This window comes from Lolium rigidum, chromosome 1 (genome assembly GCF_022539505.1).
Source record: "Lolium rigidum isolate FL_2022 chromosome 1, APGP_CSIRO_Lrig_0.1, whole genome shotgun sequence".
In the NCBI taxonomy this organism is placed as follows: Eukaryota; Viridiplantae; Streptophyta; class Magnoliopsida; order Poales; family Poaceae; genus Lolium; species Lolium rigidum.
In genome coordinates, this window is record NC_061508.1 from 222,753,093 (window position 1) to 222,771,940 (window position 18,848).

Consider the following 18,848-nt stretch of genomic DNA (forward strand, 5'->3'; position numbering starts at 1 on the left):
AGAATACTTTACGCAAACAATGTGACAATCATTTAGACTGCAGAAACGAACCCTAAAATAATATTCAGGAGCAACCATACATATCTTCCAATAAAAGAATTACTCCACCTTTAAGAGCATGCCTATTATCACCAAGAAAATGAAGAATTAGAGAGTACCATAGGAATAACCGAAAGCGTGGTTGTCTTGCAAGATGAACCAAACTGACAGGTCCTCAACTGATTACCTTCTCACAAACCCGTGTAGGGGAGATCTCCTGGACAACATTTTTTCTTACCGAAGAAAGAGAAGAAAGGAAATTCTGGACACGCCACCCAACCGCTTGACTCAATTTTACAACAATCAACCTTAGGCAAACTACAATGCTAGAGTCATGCTACAAAATAAATCAGTATCACATATTTGTCAGGTTGTACCTAATAGGAAAATTAGGTCACTCTTGTGATGTTACTCCTACTATTACTCTCAAAACAAAATATGTTGGTTCAAGAGACTAATTACCTGTCCAATCCTTCATTCTTTCTCCGTAGAGAGAAAATTAGAGCAGCAAAAAAATGATCGAGTAGTCAAAAGTTCAGGCTCTATCACCTTATTTGATAGAGGTATGTCTATGTCCTCTATATGACCACACTTCATGAACCAGGGCAACCATGCAGGTTCAGTTCCAAATAATTTGAGTTCATTTGGAATTAAAATAAACCAGAAAAAATGGATTCCTTAAAACAGAGCAACTTGTATAAGCAAAATAGTAAATTAGAAAAGATAAATTCCTAGGACATAAACAGAACGTAATAATGTTTATTTGATGCTTATTTAAATAGTTTCATATGTACTATATATTGCTCTAAAGAATAGTATGCTAAGACACTACGTGGCAATCATATTAGCTTCTCGTTCAAAAATAACCGGAGGTTTTCCTGATTGGCGAACTATTTTTAGGAAAAACCGAATCAGACTAACAGTACGTCTGTACAATGTGATATCCAGATTAGAAATTCCAAGTGTATAATTAACCATGGCGTAGGGAATAAGTCAGATAATTTTTGTTTTGACTCTACCAGGGCACACTTTGATGATTGGGTTGCGTTTCATTTTTCAAAATAATACCAACATGTTCCAACCAAAAACTTGTCTGGAAATGGAGATAGAAGATACCACCTCCTACTATTTTGTACACATGAAACTAATCGTGATCCTTAAGAATGTGCAACATTAGGCTATTATTCTTTTCATCAGTTATTCAAAATATAACAAGAAAGCAAACAACCTCCCACACCTCACCAATTTATCCAAATTCCCAATACATTGTAAGAATACAAGTACTTCAATCAAACAATCATTTTAGAAATGACATGGCAGAAAAAAAAAACCTTAAAATGCTTAAACAATTCTTAGCAGACCATCTGGTTGATGAACCTTCAAATACTCTACCTCCCATCTATTTGGAAGTGGTAAAATTCTGCTAATGAAAATTGAAGAGATAAACAATGATATGTGGATTATGTCCACATTGAATATATATTACTCTGCAGCAAATGAATAAAGGATTGGCAATATTGGATATAAAATTATTCAAGCATGATTAGCTAATCTGATCAACACAACTTCTGCCATGAGAGTATGTAGAGCTCTTAATGAATGGAACACAGAGAAGTAGTCAACATTGATAAAAGGGAGTTTTATCCAACTTAATTTACCAATAACCAGTCGCATAAACTATTGGACTGATTGGTGAGAAGTATGTTGAATGTTGCTTTCCAAGCAAGCTTTGTCTGCTAAGATAACCAAAGTTTTCTTCTACCCACAGATAAGATAATTGTAATCCGAAAGAGATAACATACCTAGTTCGTCAGAACAAGGTACCAGATGTGTGGACTGTGGAGTCTGGATACCTCGTCCTGCAGCCTGGATAAGACGAAACATCCATAGCACTTAAGTGACTGTATAGAAGATTTAAAACTTGAAAATTATCCCTTGAGAAAAATGACACGATGCGTGGACTGTGGAGTCTGGATACCTCGACCTGCAGCCTGGATAACGCATACATATTTCCGTTGAAAATGAAATATCATGACTGAACACTTGTATCATTTGGCTGAACAAACAGCCATAGCCCTTAAGTGACAGTAGAGAAGATTTAAAACCTGAAAAGTATCCCTTGAGAAAAATGACATGATTCATAAAGTCCATGTTTATTCCCCAGCAGTGATTGCAAATCCGTGAATCAAAGACACCTGTAAGAACAGAAAAAACTACTATTGAGCATACCCCCTATTAAAGGGCTAACTACAAAACTGAAGTAGAAAGCAAAAGAGCTGTGTTGTTTAGATAGCTACCAAGAAGAAGACACTAATATAGTCATTCAACATAAGAAATTAAGGCTATTGAAATAGTGAGGATGCTATTAAGAAGTACGTTTTAATAAACTCTACATCCTCGGATTTAATCCGTGTTAGCTGTTTGATCCTAATGGGTGTGCAGATAGTTAAAACTTGGGTAATCAGACAAACAACTACAATAGTAGTATAATAGTTTTTATTACAACGCATCAATCTAGCGCTGCTGTCAAGGTTGTTTGCAACCATACATTCACATGGGAACAAAATTGAAGAATCCATGAGAAGAATGTGAGAAAATAGAAGCGGTGGGAGGGTTTCTAATTGTGTCAGAAATTCGTGAAGGGGTTTTTTGCAAAATGTCCACCACATCATGTAAATCGGGCCGGAGGGAGTAGTAGAAAGCATGTCTATCGATACCCAACAACTTCACAGGTATGGAAGTGCCAATAAAAAAGATGAGGTAAACAAGACCAAGCAATGATCTCCCAAAGTGGAAGACATAATTGTCCCATGGCTCAGCAACTTCAACTCTCATAGAAGTGACGAACTGGTGTCTCTCACACTCGAGCAAATGGCAGAGCAAAAGTAACAATAAAAAAATAATGTTACTTCATCGCAACACAGAGGTCAAAGTAAACTAACTGACCAATTCAACACAAATAAAATAAACATTAGGAAACCCAATTGAGTTTTACCATATATACTATAGGATTCCTTTCTGAAATAAATCTACAATATTCATTGATATTATCAAGTTGAGTGTGAAAGGACGGCAAGAGAGAGAGAGAGAGAGAGAGAGAGAGCAGTCAGATGCATTTAACAATTATCTTTACAACCGTACATGTATATTGAGAAGAAGCAATGACTACTTAACATATAGAAGGACCACTTCCTTCATAGCTCTGCACAAACGCAAATAACAGAAACTACACCTGTGATGGGCCCAACCATCACAGTTAACTTACAGTGCTATGAATCAATTTCATGTACTCAATATTTAACTATCAGACCAAGAAGAAAACTACCTTCCATCGAAGTCATCAATAACAAACTGTCAAACAAATAATGAGGTAACTTGTCCACCCTTATATACTGCAAAAAAATTAAGCATGGGAAGACCGCATGATAAATGAATTAGATTGCAATAACAAAGTAGTAATGTGAGAATCGACCCCCAATTCGGTACTACATACACTATTGCCATTTGCTGCTTGAAGAAGTCACGGAAAATTCATGCTACACAGGTAAATCCGGCATGGAAATATATATGTGCAACACTAAACACGTTCTGACCATCTGAATGTTACCCTTTACTCACTACTGGAACTACATAATCCCAATTGATAAACCTTGGAAAAAAATTGATTCGTAGTGGCAAACATGAGCTTATGAAACTAATGGAACAATCAACAACAGCAAAATTTGCAGGCGAGAGTGATCTACAATAGGCAACTGAACCTACAAAACAGCTCTGTACCTCGAACAAAATAAACCACGTTCTTTTTTTTTTTGAGGAATAATAAACCACGTTCTCTTTATATTTCACTCTCGAGGAGATAAAGATTTCGAGATTCTAGATTTAATGAATATTTGAAACTTTCAAGAGAACACCTGCCCTGCACTCCTGCTCAGTGAAAGCAAAACCTTGGAAAAAGTAGCTAGGAGAAGATGGGCAGTGCCGGCTGAACACAGTGGCCTACTTGAACCCAACCCACAGCCTGGATAGCTAGGTTGATGTTTCAGAGCTTTCCCTGGTTGTATAATTGAGAAAAATCCACATGCATTGAACAAATTTCAGTACAACGAAACTCCAAGAAAACCTTATCAATTCTTTGTTGCCCTCATCAAAGAGATCAGCTGAAAAGAGAAGATCATGTCTCCAGGCCATGATGTAGCAAGAAGAAAACTGCACTGTTAATTAGTATTTGACCAATAGTATAGTCCAAAGACTAAAGGTGGATGCAACTAATTAGTAACTGAGCAATAGTAAACCTCCTGAAAACCCAGCTACTACATTAAGCTCAGACAAAGTTTATTGGATTAGCTAACCTTCTTATGTATCTCTTGTATAAAAAAAGGGGATAAAGATTAGCAAAAAAATTAGAAATAGCAGAAAATAGGTAAGGTCACAAGTTTCAGTGGTTCGAAAACCGCTCTATCGTTTCAATTCTCCATGCTTATTATTCTACGGTCTAACAAAAAACCAAGAAAAAATACCTAATACAATTGTAAGAACAGAGACGGCGTCTCAGAATCAAAATTACAGTACTAAACATTGAGGAATTTGCTCCTTATATAAGATAAAAAATTGTATATCCTTTCCATCCTTATAGAAAGAAGCAGGGAGATTAACCAAAACGAAGAAAATATAAATAAGGAAAAAACAGATTAACAATACTCATATGAAACTTGAAGCAACACAACTATGGCTCTCCTACGGAAACGCTATTAAGAGAAGATAAGAAAATAACTGCTGAGAGATCTCGCCTCAGTAACCAAAGACGTGTATGTCAAATATAATTGAACAGCGAATAATTTTTGGATCTGCCTGTGCTGCTGTGTAAGTCACCTCACTTTCATCTGCCTTCTTGAACCTCGTCAACAATATCCTCGAAGGCCGTGAGGAGATACATAGAGTTAAATAAGAATTAGACATTGAACATCCCGCAAAGCCTACAATTACAAAGATCAATACTCAAGCGACTGTAAAATTTTGATACGCTCACACATGAGACATACATGATTTTTCGGATAGCCTGATACGCTCACACATGAGACAGAGATCATTTTCGGATAGCCTCTAAAACTGTCGATGGATAAGTATATTCCAAATACTCTTGGCTAAAATAGAGAAGAGTGGGACATAACATTATGGAATATGAACTTACTTCTTTGGATATCCTCCTAGATCGTCTTTATTAGGGTTAATTTTCTGTCATCCCCATGCGGAAGCTTCTACCAGAAAACTGAATTCTGCATATAAATTTACACTTAAGCTCCATCTCATAAACCTAAAATAATTTTCAACTTCCTGACATGGTATTAAGAACACAGGAAACACACATGTAAGTGAAAAGTCAACCTCACGGGAAATTAATTGTGGAAGAGACGATCCAGGGAAATTAACAAACCTTGGTGGATTGAGAGAATGAATCATTGCAACTCGTGTTCTTCCTTGCCCATAACTTATTCCACATGTGCAATTCCCTAGTGGATAGTATTGGACGCGGCCGTCAGGGCCAACAGAGGGAGTTTCCCTTGCTGTGCTTGTACAGAGACGTGCAGGTCGGCCGGCCGCGGATCCTCGCGTGGCAGTGCTCTGCTTGTGCACTGCATGTACGCGATCCTCGTCTTCTACCGCAAATCGCGGCTCTCTACCTCGGCACTCCCGTCCGCGCTGACGGAGCGGCTGTGCCCGGTGGCTTCTGGCCATGGCGACGCCGCCATGACTCTCAAGTGCCTCGCCGCGCCGAAGGACCTGCTCACCCGCTCACACTCATCGCCTTCCCTCTAGGCCGCTCCTTCAATGCCGCCTCCTAGGTCGGGTTCTCCGCGCGCCTCCTCGAGGTCCTCTCCCTTCTGCCTAACATCTCCTGCGACGCTGAGAAACTCACCAAGATGGAGCTCCGCCGTGCTGCTCCTTGACGCGGTCCGTGGTGACGGGAAACTGAAGAGGAGGAGGCGGCGACGCTGGAAGTGGAGGGCGCCGCGCCGTTCGCGCCGCCCGACCGCCATCTCGCGCGTCGGCACCGCCCATGTGTGGTCAGCCGCTCGCCGCCCGCGGCCGCCCTCCTGGCCGGCCGCGCTTCGCTGGCCCGTCGACCTCCCGCCGCGCTGTCCTTCCGCGCGCCCCGCCGCCCATCCTCCGCCCTCTCGCGCGTCGGCGCCACCCATGTGTGGTCAGCCGCTCGCCGCCCGCGGCCGCCCTCCCGGCCGTCCCCGCGCTGCGCCGGCCGCGCGTCGCCGTCCTGACGACCTCCCGCCGCGCCGTCCGTCCGCGCGCCGTCCGTCCGCGCGCCCCGCCGCCCATCCTCCGCACTGTTGCGCCGCTCGTGCCCACAGCCCGCCGCGCCGCCTGACCCCCTCCCATCCTCTGCGCCGTCGCATGCAGATAAAACAAGGAGGAGGTGGCCTACATGTTCACAAGAAAAGAATGAATATCGAGTTGAGAACTGAGAAGAGAAAGGAGGCAAGACATCAGAGTCAAAGCGGTGCTGATAAGCTGGCCCACCACAAACAGCAAAAGCCACACTAATAATGCACCAAAGCATGCATAGCAGATGTAGGTAAATGCTAGGGAGCACCAAACCATACCCAGTAAAGAATCTATGTAGATCAAACTAACAAGGAGACATACGTGTCAGCTTAACACTAACCTGAAAAATAATCTAAAATTAGGAGAAAAATCGAAGTTGTTGTACTTTAGTATAGTAGTTATAAAAGTAAAGTTTTGAGAGGTGTTTGTTGTTGTCAACGACTGGTAGCGGGTACTCTAACCCCCTTGCCAAACAGACCTCCAAAGAGCGGCTCCCATGAAGGACGTTATCTCTACCAGCAAGGTAGATCATCCCCCTTCTCTTTTGTTTACACATGTATTTTAGTTTATTTAAGGATGCCACTCCCCCCAACCTTTGCTTACACAAGCCATGGCTAACCGAATCCTCGGGTGTCTTCCAACAATCTCATACCATGGAGGAGTGTCTATTGCAAAATTAAGTTGCTTACTGATGAATCAGGGCAAAACATGTGAAAAGAACTATTAATGAAAGTTGATTAATTGGGGCTGGGAACCCCGTTGCCAGCTCTTATTGCAAAATTATAGGATAAGTGGATGAAGCCACTAGTCCATTAATGGAGGCTGCCTAACAAGGTCGAAAGATAAAACACCACATACTTCCTCATGAGCTATAAAACATTGACACAAATAAGAAGTAATAAATTTTGAATTGTTTAAAGGTAGCACATGAAGTATTTACTTGGAATGGCGAGACAATACCATGCGGTAGGTAGATATGGTGGACACAAATGGCATAGGTTTGGGTTCGAGGTTTGGATGCACGAAGTATTCCTTCTCGGTACGAGGTCTTTGGCTAGCAAGGTTAAATAGCAAGCATAGGAGTTGAGGGAAACAAACAAATATACATGTGATAGAAACAATCATGCATCTTACTTGTAAGCACAAACAGTTTTAACTTCGAATACTAAGCTAAGGAGTCGATAAGAAAGATAATAACATCTTCTACATTTGTTTCCTCTATTCTTCTAAAACTCAAAGTGTTGTTGCTATTGACCATTGCTAAGTTTGCCAAAACCAAATAGATTTACTTAATGCTCCCAGAGTGGTACCAATACTAAAATCAAGATCAATCATATAGTAGAAATTGCAAACTAAAATAAGGTGTGCAATATGTAAATGATAAGACTTCTCATTAATATTCCATAACGATAACTCACACCAAGGGATACATAGACAAACTAAAGGAGAGATACTTCCACATTGCAACTCATCTCATACGATAACTTCCCTACTCATGATATGACACTACTTGATAGTAAAAAGTAAAAGGTAGTGATAATGTGATACCGCGGCACTCCCCCAAGCTTGGAACAAACCAAGGGGATGCCAATACCGATGATGGATTACTCCTTTGGTGATGGTGGTGATGAATTCCCCACAAGCTTCTCCACAAGCTCCTGAAGCTCGTCAATCTTGTACATGAGGTTGCGGATCATCTCCGAATTGTGCTCGACGCGATTGAGAAGTATGTCCGACGGCGAGTCCCAATTCTTGGAGTTATTTCCCCAACCTTCAGCTTCAGGCTTCGTCCTTCCTGCATTGTTAGAACGATCTATATCCCAATTGCTAGGCAATGCTGCCTTGGGAGTCCTTTCAATTTGATTATTGTAGATTAGATTGCGGAAGGGATGGTGAATGCCTGAGGAAGATGTCCTTGGAGCTAGGTAATGACGGGGAAGTCCTCCTCCGGTCCTAATCCGTGCGCTCTTCTTGGTGTTGAACGAGTCTGACACCACTCCGATGCTTGCAATTGTGGTGCGCGGGCGCTCTTGCGGAACTTCTTCGACTTCCTCTTCATCCTCCTTTGCTTCTTCCTTGACGCTCTTGTCCGCTTCTCTCCACTCACGATCTTGATTATCTTCATCCGGAAGCTCCTTGCCCTTGTTCTTGGAGACCATGGTGCTTCTAAACTGAAAACAAATCTCGGCGAAACTGACTCGAAACAAAACACGTCGAGAAAACGATATACGGACCTCCAGGGGTCCGGGGGATTTTATAATAAAAAATTTCAGAACAAACGGAAAGTACCAGATCGAACTAGAGTCGGAAAGGGGCAACGAGGCGGTGCCACCATAGGTCGGCGCGGGCCCAGGCTAGGCCGCGCCGGCCTGTGGTGTCACGCCCTCGTGCGTCCTTTCCACTCCGTTTCGATCTCGTAATTTTTCTTATTTTCCAAAAACAGCAAAAATAATGTTCGGAAAGTAAATCGCGAACTTTTCATTACCGATCACTGTTACCTATTCAAAGTCGAGTTACGGCGGATCTGTCAATTTGTCCTTTGATGAAAGCCTCCGGTGTTTCCACTCGAATAATATCAACATCAACATTATAAGAATCACACGAGATATAATGCTTGAGTCTTTGTCCATTCACCACTTGCGTAGCATTGCCTTGGAGAGAGCTAATTTTAATTTCTCCCGAACGATACACCTCCTCAACAACATATGGTCCTTCCCATTTCGAGAGTAATTTCCCTGCAAAGAATCCGAGACGAGACCGATACAATAGGACTTTATCCCCAATATTAAACTCTCTTTTGATGATCCTTCTATCATGCCATTTTTTAACTTTTTCTTTAAAGAGTTTAGCATTTTCATAAGCTTCACTTCTCCATTCATCTAGAGAACTTAATTGTAGCAACCTCTTATCACCGGCAAGTTTAGGATCTTGATTTAATTCTCTAACGACCCGATAAGCTTTGTGTTCTAGTTCTAAGGGTAAATGACAAGCTTTTCCGTAAACCATTTTATAAGGTGACATTCCCATGGGGTTTTTATAAGCGAGTTCTATAAGCCCATAGTGCGTCTTTCAATTTACTAGCCCAATTCTTTCTAGATTTATTAACGGTCTTCCGCAAGATAGATTTAATTTCTCTATTTGATAGTTCTACTTGACCACTACTTTGAGGGTGATAAGCGGAAGCAATTCTATGATTAATACCATACTTAGCAAGAGTTTTTCTAAAACCTCCATGAATAAAATGAGAACCTCCATCAGTCATAATATATCTAGGTACTCCAAATCTAGGAAAAATAACATCTAAAAGCATTTTTAAAGAGGTCTCACCATCGGCACTTTTTGTAGGTATGGCTTCCACCCATTTAGTAACATAATCAAGAGCAACAAGTATATGAGTGTTACCTTTTGAAGAGGGAAAAGGTCCCATGAAGTCAAATCCCCAACAATCAAACGGTTCAATAACAAGAGTATAATTCATAGGCATTTCATTGCGTCTGGAGATATTACCAACCCTTTGACATTCATCACAAGATAAAATAAACTTCCTTGCATCTTTGAAGAGAGTTGGCCAATAAAAACCTGATTGTAGAACCTTTTGCGCGGTTCTATCTCCGGCGTGATGTCCTCCATAAGCACTGCCATGACATTTACTCAATATCTCTTGTTGTTCATATTCAGGAACACACCTTCGCAGAATACCATCCACTCCTTCTTTATATAAGTGTGGGTCATCCCAGAAATAATGCCTCAAGTCATAAAAGAATTTCCTCCTCTGCTGAGCTGAAAAGGTTGGAGGCAAGTACTTGGAAACAATAAAGTTAGCATAATCGGCATACCAAGGACTGTCTCGCGAGCTCACCTTTATTACAGACCAATTGTTCGTTTGGAAAACTATCATTAACGGGAACGGGATCATAAGCAATATTTTCCAATCTAGACAAATTATCGGCAACGGGATTATCGGCACCTTTCCTATCTACAATATGTAAATCAAATTCTTGCAAAAGAAGTACCCATCTAATAAGCCTTGGCTTAGCATCTTTCTTTGTCATAAGGTATCTAATTGCAGCATGATCGGTATGAATTGTAACTTTTGAATCAACAATATAAGATCTAAATATATCACAAGCAAAGACTACAGCTAACAATTCTTTTTCGAGTAGTAGCATAATTTCTTTGAGCGAGCATCAAAAGTTTTACTAGCATAATGAATAACATTTAATTTTTTATCTACTCGCTTGTCCAAGAACAGGCGCCTACAGACAAAATCACTAGCATCACACATAATTTCAAATGGTAAATTCCAATCAGGAGGTTCAACTATAGGAGCAGTTGTTAAGGCTTTCTTTAGAGTTTCAAAAGCTTCCTTGCAATCATCGTCAAAAACAAAAGGTACATCTTTTTGAAGAAGATTAGTAAGAGGCTTTGAAATCTTGGAGAAATCTTTAATAAATCTCCTATAAAACCCAGCATGACCAAGAACACTACGAATACCTTTAACATCCCTCGGATAGGGCATCTTCTCAATGGCTTCAACTTTAGCTCTATCAACTTCAATACCTCTCTCGGAAATTTTATGTCCCAATACAATTCCTTCATTAACCATAAAGTGGCATTTCTCCCAATTAAGAACAAGGTTAGTTTCTTCACATCTCTGCAAAACTTTATCAAGGTTTCGCAGGCAACTATCAAAAGAATTCCCATAGACAGAAAAATCATCCATGAATACTTCCACAATACTCTCACAAAAGCCATGAAAAATAGCAGACATGCATCTTTGAAAAGTAGCAGGAGCATTACATAAACCAAAAGGCATACGCCTATAAGCATAAGTTCCATAGGGACAAGTAAAAGTGGTTTTCTCTTGATCTTTAGCTTTAACGACAATTTGCGAAAACCTGAATAACCATCAAGAAAGCAAAAATGAGTATTTTTAGATAACCTTTCTAGCATTTGATCAATAAATGGTAAAGGGTAATGATCTTTCTTAGTAACTTTATTAACTTTTCGATAATCAATGCACATTCTATACCCTACAACTACTCTTTGAGGTATGAGCTCATCATTATCATTAGGCACAACGGTCATTCCTCCTTTCTTAGGAACGCAATGCACGGGACTAACCCATCTACTATCGGCAATAGGATATATAATACCAGCTTCAAGAAGTCATAATACCTCATTTCTTACCACATCCTTCATCTTGGGAATTAGACGACGGCTGAGGTTCAACAACGAGGCTTCGCATCATCTTCCATATTAATGGCGTGTTGGCAAATAGAGGGAGAAATCCCCTTCAAGTCATCAAGAGTATAGCCAATAGCACCTCGGTGTTTCTTCAATATTTGCAATAATCTTTCTTCTTCAAACTCTGTAAGCTTAGAACTAATAATAACAGGATATATTTTCTTATCATCAATATGAGCATATTTAAGATTATCAAGCAAAGGCTTTAAATCAAAAACAGGATCTTCCTTTGGTGGCGGTGTTGTACCCAAATCTTCCACCGGTAAATCATGCTTGAGAATAGGTTGGCGAAGAAAAATCTCCTCAAGCTCATCTCTTTCTTTCCTAAAAACTTCACTCTCGCTGTCCTCCAAATGTTGTTGCAAAGGATTATTAGGAACAAGAACAATAGATGCACACTGCTCCATTTTAAAATCATTACTAGGCAAATCAGCTTTATAAGGAGTTTTGGTAAATTTAGAGAAGTTAAACTCATAAGATTCACCAGCAAATTTAGTCAAAATTTTCTCTTTCTTGCAATCTATAATAGCTCCACAAGTATTTAGAAAAGGTCTACCAAAAATGATAGGACAATAATCACTAGCGGCAGAACCAAGTACCAAAAAGTCAGCAGGATATTTAATCTTACCACATAGAACTTCCACATCTCGAACAATACCAATTGGAGAAATAGTTTCTCTATTAGCCAGCTGAATAACCACATCAATATCTTCAAGTTCACAAGAATCAATTTCGTCAATAATCTCCGTGTAAAGCTCATAAGGTATAGCACTAACACTTGCACCAATATCGCATAAACCATAATAGCAATGATCACCAATTCTAACAGATATCATAGGAACACTAGCTTGTTTGGGTTTATTAGGATGTGAAACAATATTAGAAGCATCTTCACAGAAAATAATATGACCATCCTCTACATTTTCAGTCACAAGATCTTTAACTATTGCGACAGCAGGTTCAACTTTTATTTGTTCTTCAGGTTCTATAGGTTTCTTTTCACTTTTATGAACCACACTATTTATAACAGAGTACTCCTTCATTTTAGCAGGAAAAGGAGTTTTTTCAATATAAGCTTCAGGAATAACACGATCAGCAGTTTCAACTACAACACACTTATTAATAGATGAATCAATTTTATCTTTATACGGTTCATGATACTTATCAAAATTCTTCTTAGGCAATTCATAATGAGAGGCAAAAGCTTTATAAAGGTTTGAAGCAACTTGAGAATCAAGACCATATGTAGCACTCATATTACGAAATGTATCAGTATCCATAAAAGCTTCAATGCATTTATAATCATAAATTATACCGATTCTCTATCTTTGTCGTTCTCCCAACCTTCAGTATTTTCTTGGATCCGATCAAGAAGGTCCCTTTTAAACTCTTCTTTATTGCGTGTAAATGATCCAGAGCAAGAAGTATCCAGCAAAGTCTTGTCTTGAAAAGAAAGTCTTGCATAGAAATTATCAATAATAATATTACCAGGAAGCTCATGAATGGGGCATTTGAGCATTAAAGACTTCAATCTCCCCCAAGCTTGGGCAATACTCTCTCCATCATGAGGCCAGAAATTATATATGCGGTTCCGATCTTTATGAATTTCACTTGGAGGATAAAATTTGGAATAAAATAAAGGCACAATGTCCTCCCAATCAAGAGAATCACCATTCTTCAGACAATTTATACCAATGCGCCGCTTTACCGGACAGCGATATAGAGAATAGCTTCTTCCTAACTTCATTCATAGCAATACTGCACATTTGAATAACCCGCATAATTCATGCAAAAACGAGTAAATGATCACCGGGATGGACAGCTTCCATCCCCTTCATAGCGGTTATCCATAACATGTTCAATAATTTTCGTAGGTATCTTATATGGTATTACTTCCTCACTCGGCGCCTCATCCACTACCGTTGCGGTAGTAGTAGATTTCCCAAATAGAAGCTGAAGAGAAGATCTCTCCATAATGACTTATAGCAACGAGCGAGAAATAAAATCAGCACAAACGAGTAAAGGTTTTCCTTACCAATTCCGCTTACCAATAGCGCTTCACTCCCCGGCAACGGCGCCAGAAAATAGTCTTGATGACCCACAAGTATAGGGGGTGTATCGTAGTATCTTCGATAAGTAAGAATGTCGATCCCAACGAGGAGCAGAAGGTGTTGATAGGCAGTTTTGATGAAGGATTCACTGTAAATGCTCACAGACAAGTATTCAGGGGGTTTTGATGTAACAGATGAATAAAGTACGAGTAAGTAAAATGCGAGAGAAATAATTGCAGCGAGTAGCCCAATCTTTTTTAGCACAAAGGACAAGCCGGTTTGTTTACTTATAATGACCAAGCGTTCTCGAGGACACACGGGATTTTAGTCTAGTGCTTTCGCTACATACAGTTGATTAATCTTCATTGTTTTGATAAGTGCTGTGTGGGTGAACCTATGCTAATGTACCGCCCTTCCTAGGACTAATACATACTTGTGATTATACCCCTTGCAAGCATCCGCAACTACAAGAAAGTAATTAAGATAAATCTAACCACGAGCCTTAAACTGCGAGATCCTGCGATCCCTCCTGCATCGATATACCAACGGGGGTTTAGGTTTCGTCACTCCGGCAACCCCGCAATTGGCAAACGAGTACAAGATGCATTCCCCTAGGCCCATAAATGGTGAAGTGTCGTGTAGTCGACGTTCACACGACACCACTAGAAGAATAACACCACAACTTAAATATCATAACATTGAATATTACTCAACCATAATTCACTACTAACATTTAGACTTCACCCATGTCCTCAAGAACTGAACGAACTACTCACGAGACATCATATGGAACATGATCAGAGGTGATATGATGATGAATAACAATCTGAACATAAACCTTGGTTCAATGGTTTCACTCAATAGCATCAATAACAAGTAGAAATCAATACGGGAGAGTTTCCCCTATCAAACAATCAAGATCAAACCCAAATTGCTACAGCGGTGACGATGTCCAGCGGTGGAGATGGCGGTGATGATGGTGGAGATGATGATGATGGTGATGGAGATGATGTCCAGCTCGATGACGGTGACGATGGCGTCGATTTCCCCCTCCGGGAGGGAGTTTCCCCGGCGGATTCCTGCCCGCCGGAGAGCTCTTTTCTCTCTGGTGTTCTCCGCCCCGCGAGGCGGGCTGTAACCTTTCGTGAGGATTCCTCCGTGGCTTAGGTCTTCGGGACGAAGGGTTTCGCGAAGAAAAGGAGGCGAAAGAGGCCGAGGGGCCCCACACCACATGGTGGCGCGGCCGGAGCCATGGGCCGCGCCACCCTATGGTGTGGGCCCACCTTGGGTCCAGACTGGCTCCCCTTCGGCTTCCTCCGTCATCCGGAAAAATAGGATTTTTGGTAAAACAGCTTCCACGAGTTGATCTTCCGAAATATTGCATCTCGACGGTGCTTTTTCCAGCGAGAATCCTGGCTCCGGTGCTCGATCCCCAAATAATCATGAAACATGCAAAATAGATGAAATAACATAAGTATTGTGTCCCAATATGAAATATATCAATGAATAACAGCAAATTATGATATAAAATAGTGATGCAAATTGGACGTATCACTTGCCCATATTTGATCAGCAAAACATAAATGCTCAGGCACCTCTGAAGTTCATAGAAAGACTAGAAATAGTGATTGTCAAAGATAAAAGCATCAAAGTTATACCACAATCAATCATATTTTGAGACAAGCATATTACACTAAGAATGACAGTTGTGCTCTCAAGAAAGTGCTCAAAGAAAGGATGGAGACACAACATAAAAGTAAAAGATTGACCCTTCGCAGAGGAAATCAGGGATTAACATGCGCTAGAGCTTTTCATTTTTAAAACAGGAGTAAAAAAATTTTGAGAGGTGTTTGTTGTTGTCAACGAATGGTAATGGGTACACCAACTACCTCGCCAACCGGACTTCCAAGAGCGGCTCCCATGAAGGACGTTATCTCTACCAGCAAGGTAGATCATCCCTCTTCTCTTTTGTTTACACACGTATTTTAGTTTTATTATGAGTGACACTCCCCCAACCTTTGCTTACACAAGCCATGGCTAACCGAATCCTCGGGTGCCTTCCATCAATCACATACCATGGAGGAGTATCTATTTGCAAAATTAAGTTGCTTACTGATGAATCAGAGCAAAACATGTGAAGAGAGTTATTAATGAAAGTTAATTAATTGGGGCTGGGAACCCCATTGCCAGCTCTTTTTGCAAAATTATTGGATAAGCGGATGTGCCACTAGTCCATATGAAAGTCCGTCAAGAGTAAATGACAAGGTTGAAAGTTAAACACCACATACTTCCTCATGAGCTATGAAACATTAACACAAATTGAGAAGCATTTTGAAGGTTTAAAGGTAGCGCATGAGAATTTACTTGGAATGGTTTGAAATGCCATGCATAGGTATTTATGGTGGACACTCGGAATAACTTGGTTTTCATGTGTTTGGAAGCACGAGCAGCGTTCCCGCTCGGTACAAGTGAAGGCTAGCAATAGACTGGGAAGCGACAAATCAAGAGAGCGATAGCATCGTCATAATCATGCTTGCGGCAAAATAAATTAGCCGAGGCATAAAAGTGATACAAGAACTCTGAAGCAATGTAAATCATTGAGGCTTAATTGAATCTTGTTCAGTCATATGCATGCGTGAGCATGTGCCAAGTTAATTCAAACGAATTATTCAGAGGAGGATACCACAATATCATACCTATTTATGAATAAAACAATGCAAGCAAACATTCATGACATGCTACTCATATTAATAAATTGGAGCTAAACATGAGAGATCATGAACTACTAGACTTTCTTAAATGACATATACCTCACATGAACTAACCAAGCATGCTCACATGGATGAGTATATGTACAAAAATGAAAACAAATAGAGTTCATACCGACCTCTCACCATAATCAGATCGTCGAATATCGTCATTATTGCCTTTCACTTGTGTAGCTTGGATAATATGAAATGAAAACCACGCTCCAGCCACCGAAGACCATTGAACTCATAATGAACTTTACAAAACCAAAGAAGAACAGAAAATATTTTAGGTGTTTTCGAATTTGGAAATAAGAACAAAAGGAAACAAGCAAATAAAGCAAAATCTTTTTGGATTTTCTTATAGCAAACCAATGATAGCAAATAAAGTAAGATGAAATCAAGAAACTAAAGTAAACAAGTGGTGAAGAGAAACAACAGAAATATTTTTGGTCTTTTTGTGTTTTAGGAAAGAAACATAGTAAGAATAAGAAAATGAAAACTAAAAGAAACACAGAAAAGCAAGATGGCAGAAATCTGCCAAAACTTGACAACGAATACGATAATCGATTTTAAAGAAATTCTTAAGTCGCTCAGCTCGAAAAGTGTTCAACTAATGAAAGTTAGATAACAACCTGGGGAACATGCACAAAAATTGGCAGCTCAAAATAACGTTACGGCTGTGCGCACGAATTATTTTAGTAACGAGTCCAGTAATCTGTTTTCGAGCAGCACTTCCCCAAATCTCATCTCCCTCTCATTAGAAAACCACTGAAAGAAACTAAACAAGTATGTACAAGTATCCAGCAACCATAATATGCAAAGAATGAGTGATGCCGGTATACCTCCCCCCAAGCTTAGGCTTTTGACTCTTCTTGATCACATTATATCACCCTTCTCTCTTGACCCTTGAAAACTTACGCCACACCAAACTTCTCGAAACTTCATTAGAGGGGTTAGTACTCAAAAACTTTAATCCACTTTAGACCTTTAGTGACACATTGCAAGAACTCAATAAAACATTAGCTACAGACTCTCCACGTCTAGAAAGCCTCACTTAAAGTCCACAAGAGACAATGCAAAAACGTAGACGGAATCTGTCAAAACGAACGACCGAGTAAAGACGAATTTTTAAGAGGTACTTCCGTTGCTCAAATCGGAAAACTCAAAACTAATGAAAGTTGCGTACATATCCGAGGATCACTCACGTAAATTGGCAGATTTTCCGAGTTACCAACAGAGAACCCTACCCAAATGCGTGACGACAAGAAATCATGTTTCGTGCGTAAATCCAAATCTAGCATCAACCTTCTATTAGAGACTTTACTTGGCACAATAATGCATTAAAGTAAAGATACAAATGTATTGCTACGAGTAAGTAAAACAAGTGGAGGAAGAAAGAGATGTTGTTTAGTTCCTCTATGCATATAAAATGAATTTGTTAACAAGGTTGATCAAGTCTTGCCACCAAATAAATTTTACATAGCATATGAAGAAATAAACCTCAAATCAATCATGTTACCTTGTATTGTATTGATATGGATCCAATCACAAGAGTTTGATATTCTTCTTTAGGCTCATATATTGGACAATCAGTAGTCCCCACTTTAATAGTTCTCACATTAGAAATAGTATTAACTCCACATACTTTATCAATCCTCTTGGGGAAATAGACGGTGTGCTCCCTATCATCAACATTGAAAATAACCTTTCCTTTATTGCAATCAATAACAGCCCCTGCGGTGTTAAGAAAAGGTCTCCCAAGAATAATAGACATATTATCATCTTCGAGCATTTCCAACACAACAAAATCGAGTTAATATCAAGCGAGTTATTAGTAACTTGAACAGGAACATCCTCACATATACCAACGGGAATAGCAGGTAGATTTATCAGCCATTTGCAAAGATATATCGGTAGGTATCAACTTATGTAAGTAAAGTCTCTTATAAAGAGAAAAATGCATAACACTAACACCGGCTCCCAAGTCACATAGAGCAGTTTTAACATAATTATTCTTAATAGAACAAGGAATAGTAGGTATACCAGGTCGCCCAACTTCTTTGGAACTTTGCCATTGAAAGAGTAATTAGCAAGCATAGTGGAAATTTCCTCATTGGGGATTTTCCTTTTGTTAGTAACAATATCTTTCATATACTTTGAATAAGGAGGCAATTTAATAGCATCGATCAAAGGAATTTGCAAGAATAAAGGTTTCATCCAATCACAAAATTTATTATAGTGTTCTTCTTCCTTTGATTTTAGTTTCTTAGCAGGAAAAGGCATTTGCTTTTGCACCCAAGGTTCCCTTTCATTACCATGTTTCTTAGCAATAAAATCTTCTTTAGTGTACTTTTTATTTTTATCTCGCTTTTCAGGTTCATCTTCAACTTCTTCTTTATCAGAAATATCATTCTTATCATTACCA

At 39.7% G+C, this 18,848-nt stretch overlaps 1 long non-coding RNA gene across 1 annotated transcript; it reads right to left on the minus strand.

The window, feature by feature from the left end:
• Positions 1-5,034: 5,034 nt before the first annotated feature.
• LOC124683206 lies at positions 5,035-5,670 on the minus strand. Its single transcript, XR_006996598.1, has 2 exons — positions 5,471-5,670; positions 5,035-5,312 (listed from the first exon to the last, which is right to left on the minus strand). It is a non-coding gene; the product is annotated as an uncharacterized LOC124683206 (long non-coding RNA).
• Positions 5,671-18,848: the final 13,178 nt, after the last annotated feature.